The sequence below is a fragment of the Equus caballus genome, chromosome 1 (assembly GCF_041296265.1).
Source record: "Equus caballus isolate H_3958 breed thoroughbred chromosome 1, TB-T2T, whole genome shotgun sequence".
In the NCBI taxonomy this organism is placed as follows: Eukaryota; Metazoa; Chordata; class Mammalia; order Perissodactyla; family Equidae; genus Equus; species Equus caballus.
Window position 1 is genome coordinate 159,545,770 of NC_091684.1, and position 14,926 is coordinate 159,560,695.

Below are 14,926 nucleotides of genomic sequence, written 5' to 3' on the forward strand. Positions count from 1 at the left end.
TAAATTTAGTCAATAATTAATAGGCCTCCAAAAAAGAAAGCACCAGGTCCAAGTGATCTTACTGGTGATTTTTACCAAACATTCAAGGAAGAAATGATCCCAATTCTCTACAATATCTTCCAGAAAATAGAAGCAGAGGGAAGACTACTTAACTCATTCTGAGTCCAGCGTTACTGCAATACCCAAATCAGAAAAAGACATCGCAAGAAAGGAAGACTACAGACCAATATCTGTTATGAACATAGAAGCAAAATCCTCAACAAAATATTGGCAGCTCAAATACAACAATGTATAAATGGAATTAAACGCCACGGCCAAATGGGATTTATTCCAGGTAAGCAAGGCTGGTTCCACATTTGAAAATCAATCAATGTAATCCACCACAACAGGCTAAGAAGAAAAATCATATGATCATATCAATTGATGCAGAAAAAGCATTTGACAAAAGTCAACACCCGTTCATGATAAAAACTCCTAGGAATAGAGGGGAACGTCCTCAACTTGATAAAGAATGTTTACTTTTTTAAAGAACTGCAACTAACTCCATATTTAGTGGTGAGAAGCTAGATGTTTTCCCCCTAAGGTCAGGAACAAGTCAAAATGTCTCCTCTTACCACTCTTATTCAACATCATACTGGAAGTCTTGGCTAAGGCAAAAAACAAGAAAAGAAAATGAAAGTTATAAAGATTGGAAAGGAAGAGATAAACCATCTTTATTCACAGATGAAATGATTGTCTATGTTGAAAACTCTGAACAAATGACAAAAAGACAAAAAAAGCCTCCTGGAACTAATGAGCGAGTATAGCATGGTCGCAAGATAGAAGGTTAGAATACAAAAGCAATGAACAACCGGAATTTGAAATTTAAAAAACTTCGTTTACAACGACACACACACACACATAAAGAGAAATACTTTGGTTTAATTCACTACAAACTCTTGTTCCATTTATTGTAGATACAGATAGTTACATATAGAAATGTTTATAGATATGTATACATACGCATATCTATACTCTATGGATTAGTACACACATATATTTCCTTTGTCTATCAGTTGAGAGGGACAATGACATGACATCCCAGTAGCAATGAGTGCACTTGGCGCCCTGATCTTGGTTTTTAACACTATTTTCTGGTAAAAGGTACCAGGGATCCATGGGGAAATGGTTGATTCTAGGACTGGGGCAGGAAATATACCAATGAGCCTGAGCATCTTGTGGTGCCAAAAAGTAAGAAAGTGCTCAAAGAAAAAACCCCACAGCAATAAGGGTATGTCAAAGGGACACTGAAGCCAACTGAAAGAACTCTCAGTGGCTAAAGCTGGTAGGATCTGAGCAACAAAACAAAGTAGTATTGGATTATAACACAAAATACAAAATAAATATCCATGAGTCCACATTGATATAAATAACTGTGTAAAAAAACCAAATAAATGGAGATAATAGACAAGGCTCCTATGCAGAATTCCCAAGACGTTATGTAGATACTCTGCCCTCAGGGAGGTAAACCTAACTCCCCAGTCCTCTTTAAGTGTGGGCTTATGTGTAGTAACTTGCTTCCGAAGAGCACCATATGGAAAAGGGGAAAAAGTAACTTTACAGTAGAGAAAACTGACAAACACTATTTCAACCAGGTTCTCAAGGTCAACACTACTTCAGCCATGTTCTCAAGGTCAACAATGCTAAGACATGTTGATAGTCTGTACCCTTGATACATAATGTGATGAGAACGACACGATCTCTGTGATCTTCCTCCCTAAAACCCATAAGCCCAGTCTAATCAGGAAAAAACTAGCAGGAAAATGTCACCTGAGGAATATTAGACAAAATTCCTGACTAGTACTCAAAACTCTCAAGATCATCAAAAACCAGGAAAGTCTGAGAAACTGTTACAGCCAAGAGGAGACTAAAGAGATGTTACTACTAAACATAATGTCATATCCTAGGTGGAATCTTGGAACAGAAAAAGAATATTTGGTAAAAACTACGGAAATCAGAATAAAGTATGAACTTACTTCAGGTAATAATAATGTATCAATTTTGGTTAAATAATTGTAGCAAATGTACCAGAGTAATGTTAGATGTTAATAATAGTGAAAACTGGGTGCAAGGTGTATGAGAACTCTGTGTTGGCTTCACAATTTTTCTGTAAATCTAAAACTGTTCTAAAATTAGAAGTTTATTTAAACAAACAGAATTACTTCAACTATTTTTTCATACACTCCGATGGATCATCTCGCAGATGCACTGGGTTGTACACACCCCGCCTAGGAGCTCCCTGGTTTAGAGAGTTCCTTGCCTGCTCTAAACACAGTGAACCCTTTGGGGTTGTAAGTGCCTCCATGCAAGGAGAAGGGCCTGGTCCTGCAAATCCCCAAGTGCTTTAACCTATCCCACTAAAATAAACGCGCTCCTCAGCTGCGCGGTAAGGCATCCTTGAACAAACTGCTCCACCCTGTAAGGAGTCTGGCTGGTCAGCATGGATCTTTCTGTATAAATGGAAGTGACACGTCACCAATGAGCCAGCCTGAGGCAAAAGGTTAAGAAGGCAAGTCTCCAGCCTCCTGCAGCCTTCTATTAACTGTTTACCACTTTCCATGGAACTCTCCTTGAAACGGTGAGCCACAGTCCTCTTAACCACCCCGCTTTCCCACCCTCAGCATACCTGCTCTCAAGAAGAGACATGACGGTCACTTATAGCTTACTATTTTACTATGAATTTGTCAGTGCATTAGCTCTCTTAAAAATATTTACAGTTTCAGAGACCTAGAAAGTATTACACTAATGTCGTTCAGGACTAGAAAATAACATCTCCAGTTTCAGGAGGAAGCAGGAAGGTATTTTGGGGGCACTTGAGTAGGAGAGCTTTGATAAGCCACTTGCTGGAGCGATCCACGGCCTCAGGCTCTGGACCGCTTGGCCTCCTCTCCCCAGGAGCTGGCTCTTGAAGCCCTGGCCCTCCCATCCCTACCTTTGGCCTTTTCCACATGATGGCCTTCATCTTGGTTTTCTGGCTCAGCTCACGGGAACCCAGGGCCTGAACACCTGCTGGGAACACATGGTCTTCAAAGAGGCACTTCTGAGCCAGGCACTGTTGTCTGAGAACAACGAAATCCTGCCCCTCAAACTTGAGGGGCTGCGTGGTGGTACCCTCCCCGTTTCTCCTGGCCCTCTCCCGGATCACGCGGTCACAGAAGAATCCCGGCAGCAGGTAGGGCATGGTGACTGCTCAGGTAGTTGAGCTGGTCCTTCACTGCGGCCTCTCCCCCACTGCGCCCTCAGTCCAGGCCTAATCCTCCTGTGAATGGACCGGAGCCTGTGCAGCTCCTCCACCCTCAGCAGGGCTGTGCAAATGAACACAGCCCAGAGAGAGGCCGTGATTAGAGTCAGCAGCTTTGGCTGGAGGCCCCTGAGCCCACAGTCAAGGGGCAACACCAGGCCAGTCAGAGAGGGAGCCAGCGAGGGGAGCGAGAGAGCCGAGACAGGCCCCAAAGACCTGTAGGCCTTCGGGGTACCTCCGTCAGCCTTGTTGGGATTCTTTCTTTAAACAGAGAAAATATAGTGACAGAGATGCTTACCCTGCCTCAGCAAAAGGCATTCATGCCTTTGACACCGGCGGCCAGTGGGATATAGCATGGGGCCGCCCAAACATGCTGTATACACTAATCCTATACAGGCTGCTGAATGCATAGAAGGAATCTGCTCCAAGCCATTGTCTGAGCTTAATGAAGCCTTCATTCTCCTGATGTTGCTGCCGCATCCCCCCAAAGACCTTGATGGGCCACTTGGGAATCTAGTCTGTGAGAGGGACCCAGAGGGTAGGTAACTCCACCTCAAGTGACAGTCCCTGTTACAGCGGGTCCCAGGGGCGGTGAACAGACATCACGCTTGCAAATTCAGGACCTTTGAGACAGAGAATGTGCTGGGTGGGGAAAGAGGATAACTGTGTGTCAGAATTACATTCACAAGAAAGCTCAGCTTTTTCAAAGTTCCTCATGCTTAGACGGGCAACTCTAATGGGAGAGCAGGGAGCTGATGCGGGTGGAAACTCAGGTCTGGCAGCCTGGCCACTAGGAGGATGCTGTCTCCCTGCCCGCTTGTTCCTACCTGTCAGCCTTTGTCTACTCTGTGCTTCTCGGAGTGTGGTCTTTGGACTCCCTGCATCAGGAGCACTTGGGATGTGAGTTTATAATGCAGATTCCCAGGGTTTATCCCAGACCTAAGGATTCAAATATGCTTGGTAGGTGTATCAGTGTCCCATGGGGAAATGGTTGATTCTAGGCTGCTGCATACGGGTGTGTGTAATGTACTGGGCAGCTGGGTCATTATTTGCAAATGACCTAACTGTCTATATGGAAACATAGACTCTACACAGCAACAGCTTGGGATCTACAATCAAATTACTAGAATTAATAAGAGTTTAGTAAATACGTTGGATATAAGATAAAAGTCAAATGCATGTTTATGCCTGAGAAATTGAGTATGATTTTAAGAAAAATGCCATTTATAAAAATAACAACAATACAAGATACCTAGAAATAAATCTGACAAGGGATGTTTAAGACCTTTATGGGTAAAATTATTAAAAATTGTTTGAAAGATACTAAAGGAGACCTATTTTAATGCAGAGACATCCCTTCTTCATGGATAGGAAGACTCAATATTGTCAAGATATGCATTCTTCCCATATTGATTCAATGCAATCCCAATCAAAATCCCGACAGAATTTTTTGCAGAACTCGACACCCTGATTCTAAAATTTAAATGGAAAGGCAAAGAGCCAGATAGAGCTAAAACAAAATTGAAGAGGAAAGCCAGTTGGGAGGACTTGCTCTAATGACTGTCAAGACTTATGGCACAAGGTGTGGTGTTGGCACAAAGATAGACGAAAAATCACAAATAGAACGTAACAGAGAGTGCAGAAACAGAGCTACACACTGATAGGCACTTGATTTGTTTAAAAAGCGGCATTGCAAAACAGTGGAGAAAGGATTGTCTTTTTAATACGTTGTGCTGGGAACTTTGAATATCCATAGGTAAAAACAACAAAGTGCGATCCCTACTTTATACGCAAAAATCGTTTCTAGATGGATTATAGACCCAAATATAAAGGCAGAAAAATAAAGTTTCTAAATGATAATAAAGGAGAGCGACTTTGGTTTAGGAAAAACTTTCTTAACAGAACACAAAAGGCACTTAATAAATTAAGAATTAACTTAGAACTTTTAATTGAGTTTTTAATTAAGAATTTTTTTTTTTTTTTTTTAAGATTGGCACCTGAGCTAACAACTGTTTCCAATCCTCTTTTTGTCCCCAAAGCCTCCCAGGACATAGTTGTATATTCTAGTTGTGAGTGCCTCTGGTTGTGCTGTGTGGGACACCGCCTCAGCATGGCCTGATGAGTGGTGCCATGTCTGCCCCCAGGATCTGAACTGGCCAGACCCTGGGCCACCAAGGTGGAGTGCGCAAACTTAACCACTGGGCCACGGGGCCGGCCCCAAGAATTTTTTAAATAAAAAAATACCCTTATGAGAGTGAAAACGCAAGTCACAAAGTGGGAAAAGATATTTTTTTCACATCTAACCAATAAATGATTAGTATCCAGGATAGATAAAGATTGCCTATGATTCCAGTTGAAAAAGACAACTCAACAGAAAAATGATTGAAAGGCATTAACAGGTATTTCATGGACAGCAAGATAAAAAATGACCAAGAAATCTGCTTTATTCATAAACAGGGAAATGTATCCTTTCATACATTTCTTGGCTATTTCTGTCCCTGCCGCTCCTCTTTTCAGTGTTATACTGCTGAGTTGTTTTAGCTTGTTCACCATGATGTCTAGAGCTCTGTCCCCATCATGACCCTCAAGAGGAGCTGCTGTCTTGTGGAATATGAGGAGAGGCAGTCCTAAAAGTTATTTACAGAATTGTCACTTTTCACCAAAACTTATGTCCTGCCACCCCCACCCAGGAGGGCACTGTCATGATTCTCTGCTGAGTAGAAAGAGGGCTGGCTCTCAGTTGGGTACCTCATTTTGCCTTTCAATTACCATCATCACTGTTTATTGACTCATTGTGCTAAGCATGTCCTCTACAGTATCTCATTTAATTCTTACAAAAAGTCTGTAAAAGTACGAATTTTCATTTTCTTTTCACAGATGAGGAAGCTGAGAGCCAGGAATGGTCAGTAACTTGCCTGAGGTTAAGAGGGGGAGCTGGGGTTTGAATCAAGTTTGTCTGACTTTAGAGCCTGCACACTGGGGCCGGCCCTTGGCCAAGTGGTTAAGTTTCCGTGCTCCGCTTTGACTCTGGGGATTTCTCCGTTTCGGATCCTGGGCACGGACATGGCTCCGCTCCTCAGGCCATGCTGAGGTGGAGTCCCACATAGCACAACCAGAGGGACCTACAACTAGAATATACAACTATGGACTGGGGGGCTTTGGGGAGAAGAAGAAAAAAAAATAGGAAGATTGGCGACAGAGGTTAGCTGAGACGCCAATCTTAAAAAAAAATAGCCGGTGCGCTTCATCTCTGTGTTACGCCCCTGTCGTTTGCTGCTTATGCTAATAGTAATTGCTGCCTTACCTTGAGCACAGTAGGTGGATTATGGATGTACTTTATGGATGCTAGCTCAGAATAGCCCTATGATGAGGATATCATTATCCCCATTATAGAAGAGAAAAGTGAAACGTAAAAACTTTATATGACCTGCAGCCAGGGTTCAGATTAGGTCTATTTGGTTCTAAATTCACCTGTCTTAACCATGCTATGCAATGCCCCCAGCTCTTCCACTTTGTGGCTAGCCCAGTGATCCCACTTCTCTCTAAACTGTCTGACAAAGTGACATTCTAAAACACATTACAAGCAGATCTCCTGCCGTGCTGGGTTCACTGGAAAGAGAAGTAATATCCATGAGAGAAGAAGCCACGCGGCAACTGGGCCCCAGGCCCTCAGCACACACAGAGGGCTCCCTGCCACAGCCTGGGTTTTTCTGTGGTTCTGCTCCCTCCCTCTCATCTCACACTGGCGTGGAGTAACTTTTCTTTTGTGCCAACCTAGAATTTCTTCTTTTCAGAATTGAGTAACACGGGTCAAGTGATCCCTTGGCTGGGAAGATACACAGGTTGGGGTGTTAATCATGGAGGCGATGGGGTACATGGAAGAGGCCATTAGGGCAAGAGACCTCTGGTGTCACCACAGGTTGTCAGAAAGCTTCCATCTGTAGAATGCTGATGTAACAGCCAAGCACTGGGTCCTAGGAAGTCGGCGGTCAGCTATCTTCTACATTTCATCCCTTTCCTTTAACTCCATTTCAGACTAGAAGAAACAAGCCTCCTGGAAGAAATGATTCATTCCAAGTCTGGGCCAAGAAATGTACAAGAAGAGCCTGGGACATTTTGTTGTGGCCAGAAAATAAGGAAACTATTGAAAGTTAACGGGGTCATGTCAAATGATACAAGCAACTTGTAGGGGGGCTCCAGCTGTCCAAAGATGGGACAGTTTGAACATCAAAAAGAGTAATGATTGCAATGTATTAAAATGTGTTGCAATGTTTCCTACTGATCACACTCTTGATCAGGTATTGTTTCAAGTTATGATATTTAAGAATACAGAGAAATACGAAGTGCAGTCGATTCTCCTTATTCACGGTAGTTATGTTATAAAGTCACTGTGAATGGTGAAGTAGTGAATATTGAACCATTGCTCCTAGAGGAAATACAGGACTAGATTCCTGTGAGTCTCTGATCACAGCATTTTCATCAATTGATCAATACACAAACTTATTTATATGTTTCTGTTTAAAGATACCTTTATTAATATCTATTATTGATTCATTAACGTTGAACTCACAGCCAACAGCCCAATAACTCACGCCTGAGTGAAGCTTATCCAACATGTTTTTTCTCCCTAAGGCACGTCATAGGCTTTTCCTCTTAGGAACACTAGACAGCACTTCAGAACTATGCCAGGGGACATTTTAAACAGAGAAATTACCAACAAGAAGCACAAAAATATGATATGAAAAATGTGGCCCTAAAGGGACCATGAAAAGGACCCTTGTTTACAGCATTAGAGCTGAAACAAGAAGGCAGAGCGTCACCTTGTTTGACTTCAGCTGGGCACGTGCACGTAGAGCAACTCAAAATTGTCACTGCCCCACATGTGTTGCTAGATGACCACAGAAACACCACGGATATTGACGTTGGGATTACAAATAAATTTTAGTGAGTAGGTGAATTCACCAATACAGATCCATGAATAATGAGGATCAACTGTACATGGATCATAGCTCTGACATTCCCAGTGTTGGAAAACTTATGCCTGTGGGGTAAAGTTAGAGGAGTTTTATGACTCTTCAATCTTAAGCAACTAAGGAAGGGTGACATTATTCAAGAATAGGGAGAATTACTATCTAGAGGAAATCAGCTGACTCTGGTTCACTGTCTTCTGGATCAGAGCCAGAGATAATGTGCTAAGATTGTGGCAGGAAGAGTTCTGACTAGAAATAAAGATGAACTTTCAGACTGTGAAAGGTGCTAACTATAGATTCTTGAAGGAGCTGAGACATCCTTTTTCCTTCAAAACCTTAACATCAGGAAAGAAACCCATCTACCTGGAATGGCTGAAAGAAGTAGTTCCCAAACATTTTCTTTTTTTTTTTTTAAGTAAGGTTTTATTTATTTAATTTTTTAAGGTATGCTTTTTGGCGAGGAAGATTGGCCCTGAGCTAACATCCATTTTCAATCTTCCTCTTTTTTTTCTTTCTCCAAAGCCCCAGTACTTAGTTGTACATCCTAGTTGTAGGTCCTTCTATTTCTTTTATGTGGGATGCCACCACAGCATGGCTTAATGAGTGGCGTGTAAGTCTGTGCCCAGGATCCAAACTGGTGAACCCCGGGCTGCTGAACCAGAGTACATGAACTTAACCACTATGCCACTGGGCCAGCCTCTCCCAAACATTTTCAATCCCATGATTTAGAAGGGGCTTTTTAGAACAGTTTTTATACTATATTCCTGGTGTTTTAGGGATATATAATAAAATTATAAAAATTCTGATGGTGATTATTTAAACTTATAGGTTAGATGACAATGGTAAAGCAAGTGTCAGCTTTTCTTAAACAGAATGCTTCTCAGGTGTTAGCTGGGGCCTCACGGTTCCTTGGAGATCTTGAACCCCCACTTCATAGCCTCTGAGAGGCGAGTGCCTGCTCACCCCTGTCAGAGGTCAGTGGGTTCCTGGCAGTTTGCTTCCTTATGCTTCTCTCTCTTTTCCCTCTCCTGTGCTTTCCACTCTCTGACTTCCGGGTTTGCGGGCTCAGTCCTGCCTTTGTCAATCAAGGTACTAACTTCCTCCCTTTACCTCAGGCATTTCACAAGTTTGTCAGTAAAGATGTTTTTGAGTCAGGTCAAGGGGAGGGATGACTCTAGGGTGTGGCGTCCTGCCCTGTTGCCCCCCCCCACCCCAACTCCCACTTGGGTTTCTCTTCTAGCTCTCTTCCCTCTTTTAAGTAAACCGGCCATTTTTTTTCCTTTTTTTCTCCTTAGAAAACAATTATGTTCACTGCCCCAGGGAGAAATTACTCTTTCTGTAATTACAAGACTCTTCCTAATTTTTTTTTATGTGTTTTTCTCTTGAAGAGAGAAACTGAAGATTCTGCCATGCCAAGGATGCACATTTGTTAAGCACTTTTGGTTAAATATGTGTAAAAAAAATCAAAGATAATTTTGTGGTGGTAACAAGACTTAACCTGAAGAATGTAACGATTGATTGATTGATTGATTTCTGGTGTAACAGCCTTGGGACAAGGGAGAAGTTCGTTCCGCCTGGATGGTGAAGACTTGGAGGGGTGGGCAGGAGACCAGGTCAGAGAGATGGCAGCAACCCCCATGCTGATAGGTAGCATGGGAGGAAGAAATGGTTTGGGAAGAGGAGTAGAAAGGGATGGCAGGACTGGGAGTTAAGTGGGAAAGGGGTCTTATTTGTCGATTTTTCCACTCTAAGGCACTTTTTTCCTCTCACGTCTTAACATCTCTGAAATTGTGACACATCTTAATGTTAGAAAGCTTCCTTCAATTGCATTCAGCCGTGTGGTCATTGTGACCTTCTGTGGACACCCTCTAATAAGATCAGGAAAGTACCAGCCCCAAAATCTTCTAGACTTGGTGAAATATGGTTCATGGTAAATTGCAGCTTGGGAAACTTACCTAAACTCTATCCTTAAAAAGAGTCTAATTCAAGAGATTTCCGGGTATGGGAACTACAGGGAATAAAGTCACCAGTTTGGAGTATAAAAAGGCTGCTGTCTGTTTGGGAAAGAGGTTTTCTCGGGTCCAGCTGTCAGCAGAGGGAACTAGCTGGCTCAGGGAGTGCAGAAGAGCAGGGCTAAGAGCCAGGTTAGACCAACTGGGCAAAGCACAGCTGAATATGGGGTTGCGATATGGAGTTAATGATAACAGGTAAGAGGGAATGCATACACCAGAGAAATGTGGGTGAAGAGATCCAACTCTGAACTAGCAAACGGTGGGGACCTGAAAAGATGGAGGGATGGAGACAGGGTTTGAGGGGAAGAGGTAGGTTAGGTGGCCTGAGGCTGGAGGTCCAGCCACTGCCAGCAAATTATGAAGCACTGGATGTGGAGATAAGGGCAAGGTGGTAAATTCCCCCAGCCCCCAACAGCCAATGGGAACAAAGAGAGCCGAGCAGAAAGTTGCAAAGGGAAAATGCAGAGTCCCAGCTCTCAGCACCAGCACTTTGGAGCGCAGAGGAGGAAGGGAGAACAGATTTCCTAGGGAAACAGCTGGGGGGATAAGTTGGAGGTGGCTGGTTACCAATGATGCAGTTTTGACGTCATCTCAGAGCTGTGAATCCGAAGCCCAAATAGGAAATAACCTTTCCTGGCAGAGCCAGGTGACATGGAGGCCACATCCCTGGAGTGAAATTTAACCTGAAGTCTGGTTTAAACTGGCTCCCAAATGGCGTGGACTCCTCTTTCTCCAGAGTCCAGGTTAGGGTGGGGCTGGAATAAGATGGAATTTACAGAAAGGCGACTCCACCTAGGACCAGAGACAAGGAAGACTTGGCAACATGTCACCAGTCTCTGCTTGTGGAGGTCTTAGTGAGCTGAGCTGGCTTGGTGGGTCAGCGCTACATATAATTCTCTACGTGCAACCCATGCGCCCTATGACAACAGAGGATGTGAGTCAACTTACCCATGGAGGGACCTTGGACTGGAAGTGACAGAGGAATCAAGAAGGGAGAGGCTGCCTCCCAAGGGGAAATTCCCTTGTGAGCCTCTGGGTCACTGTGGAGTGATTTGGGGATCTGGCATTACCAAGGGTAAGGAGGGTAGCAGGTGCACAAGGCCTTGCAGCTGGCCCCTCATTTCTCATCCCTCCAAAAGCACACGGGATCTAGGTTGCCCCTGATTTTGAGTGAGTGCAGGAGAGTGTAGAGAAATACCCTGGTGTGCTGGAGGCAAATGCAGATGGAAAACGGAAGCATTTGTTAACCTCTTGCCCTCTGTGGTCTTCCTAGTCAATCATTGAGCAAGTTGCCAATTCCCCAGCTCAGTGTGATGCCCCTTTTGTGGTCACCTTCACGCTTGCATGATATCCTCACATTTTCACAACCACACACACATTTTATGGTTGGAATTGCCCTAAGGACAGGCAGTCGCCTGCCCATGAGGGGACTGATCACACACAAATCTGCATGTTCAGTTGGCCTGATTCATCTGAATGAGGCACGAAGTACTCGGATACATTGCTGTGGTTAATATCTCGGTTGGTCCTAGACACAAATGAAGCTGGAAAGATGTTTATGACGTTGCCTCCTTGAAGAGACGGCACAGCTGGATGTGGGTGGTGGTAAGAGTGGTTCTGTTTGCTGGGCACTCACCCAGGTGCCAACCTCCTTTTAAGCCTTCAGTGCACATAAACTTACTTAATGTTCACAACAGCCTTATGAGATGGCTGCTTCTACTATGATTATTCCCCATTTTTCAGGTGAGGAACTTGTGGCACAGAGAGGGTAAGTACATGACAAGATAACGCGAGTGTTCAGTGGCAGGGCAGGACTTGAACGTGGGTGAGACGGGGCTCTTAGCCACTGTGTCGTTCTATCCCCAGCTCACAGAGGCTGCTGCTTCTAGGGGCCAAACCTCAAGGCATCACTCAATGCCTCTTGTGGCTTGTGGAGGCCCAATAAATGAACCTCACTTCCATGCCTGAGTTTTGAACCAGTGGAGGAATAAGACAAAAGTGTAGGGTAGCCCAAAATGCCCATACCTTGTTGATGAAGCTGATACTGGCTTCTAAATCCCAGAATTAGATAGAGTTTGTCATTGAGAGCTAGGGCTCTGTAGCCAGATTGCCTGGGTTCCCATCCCAGCCCCAGTCTTTACTAACTGGGAGATCTGGAGCCAGTTATTTATCCCTCCGAGACTCAGTTTCCTCATTTGTGAAGTGGGGACAATAATAGTTCTTACCTCACAGGGTTGTTGTGAAGATTAAATGAGTTACTATGTGGAAGCACTTAGAATAGTTACTGTCATGTGGTGAGTTCTCAATCAAGAGTAGCTGTTATCATTACAATTAACCATATAGTGGTGGATGGTGGCCCAGGACCCTGCAGGACTCCCCACGGGGACTCGCCTCTGTAATTGCTATGAGGAGGAGCAGGTAGCTTGTTCCCAAGAGGAAAAGGAAGAAAAGGGCTGGGCTTCACAGGTCAGGTCCTCCTTGCAAATCCACCCAGGGGAGAAGAGAGGGTTGTATGACTGAAGCCCCCACCACATGGAACGAAACACCTGTTTCCCCCCACACCTGTCCCCAGTGATATTGGACAAGAGTCGTCAGCCTCCCAGGAGCTCTCTTCTAGAAGCCATCCTCTTCTTCCCAAGGGTCTGTCATCAAGAACATTTGGCTTAACAATTGGGAAGTATTATATGGGTCTTTTGCTTTCTGATGCTAGAAATAGATCATATAAGGAAAGGCTAGAGGAATCAGACTGTTTGGCCTGGAAACTCAACGTGTGTTGCTCCCTAACAGATGAGGAAAGGCAGTGAGGTGGCACTGGTAGGTCGAGTAGGAAGAGATCACAGGTGTACTAGGGACAGGTGGCACGAATCTCTCGTCTTTTAAGAGGGAAAGGCTGAAAGTGCAGCATGCTGTCTTGACTAGAATTCTAGTTGGCCATGAATAGTTCCCCCTTCATCATCATCATCATCATCTGATTGTAATAAGCAATATTTGATTGTTGAAGAGAAATTCAGATTGGTTTTCAGACTGCTCAAGCCCGGCAAAGGTCACTACATCTATGTAAGTGCGTGGAAGACTTATGTCTCCAAGAAGTGCTTTACATTTCAGAAAGTTCTGGAATCATGTCAGTTTTTCAATTTCAATCAACTTGTGTGACTGGAGATAGGTCATTTGCTCTTTGTGAACCTTAATCACTTCACCTGTACATAAGGGGGCTGGACCACATCTCAAAGATTTATTCCAACTCGGACCATCTCTAATTCTACATTCTAATTTATGCTGGTAGACCCCATAAGCAGTGTTCACTTGATCTTATCCACAGGGGAACATATGGGCATTTTAACCAAGAGTGGACTTTCCTGTCTGGACTCTTAGTGACAGCAGAGAATTCAGGCTTCTGGGTGGTAGTGGTGGTAAGAGTACACTTTGGAACGGAGAGGTCTTCGGCATCCCTCCTCTCACACTGATGCTGACAGAATAAGTTTAGGGTGGATCTAGTGCCTAGAGCATAATAGCCCGTAAAATGTTTTCATTAATTTGCAAGTCTAGCTTTTGAGAATAAAATCTACCAATGATTTTATGAAAACAGTATTTGTAAGTTTTTTTCTCTGCGGTGGTATTAGAAAAGGCTTTTAAGAACTCCCAGCCTTGGAATACAGGGCTGTCCTTATCTCTCGGTGATCAACCCCCTCAGATGTGGGTTATCCTTCACCGCTAGCAGCTAAGTACCTACTGTGGGCCTGGCCCTTGGCTGGGTAAAGGGGATCCAAAGATGCACAGGAATAGTCTCTGCTCTCAGCGGGAGGGGAACAGACACGAGAAAGCTTGAAGGAAGTGACACCTGAGCAGAATTTAGAAGACAGGGTGAGAAGGAGCAAATCAGATAAAAAATAAGAAGGTCATTCCAGACAGGTGGACAGCATGAGCAAAGCCCTCGAGGTATGAGAAGACTCGGAACAACAGAGCAACCGAATGTGTCAGGGTCCAGGGGCAAAGGGTAAAGATAAGATGGACAGGTAGACAGAGGCCAGCTTGAGAACGGCCTATATCTCCACTAAGGAGTTTGGACTCATCCTGAAGGCATGGGGGGAGGAGAGAACAGTGTCATGGAAGATATTTCAGCAGGGGTATGACATGTCCCCATACTCTGGCAGCAGGACAGCGACTGAGTTGGAGAATGAAGTTCTTTCTAGTCCCCTCTTCTAAACCGAGACCTTCAGGACAGTCATGGGCCTCATCACAGAACCGTCAGGGGAGGAAAGGGGCCTTGTGGAACGCACAGGGTGAGAACACGGTTGCTGGATATTCCATCTCAGGTTCGAAAGAAAACCATGGCAAATGAATAGCTTTGGGTGTGAGTTTAACTTGATTAAGCTAATGAATAGCATTGGGCCTCGGCTGCAATGATTTCCTCAGGGAGGGGCTCTCTCCCCAGCCTCGGTTAGCTCCAGAGCACCCTGAACGTTGTCTCCTGACAGTCATCACTCTTAGTCAATGGGCATCTTCCCCTCAGGACAACAGGCTCCAGGAGAGCAGAAATTTTTGTCTTTCTTATTCACTGCTATCTTCCCAGTTGTTTGCCTGGTGTCTGGCTCTAGTAGATGCTCAACAAATATTTCTTCAACTAAGAACAGTAGTAAAAAAGCAAAACCCCAAACCAAAAAAAC

At 44.2% G+C, this 14,926-nt stretch overlaps 1 protein-coding gene across 2 annotated transcripts in view; it reads right to left on the minus strand.

The window, feature by feature from the left end:
* Window positions 1-14,926, minus strand: part of CAPN3 (calpain 3) — a 43,883-nt gene that overhangs the window by 27,669 nt on the left and 1,288 nt on the right. The gene's annotated exons all lie outside the window — the stretch shown is intronic.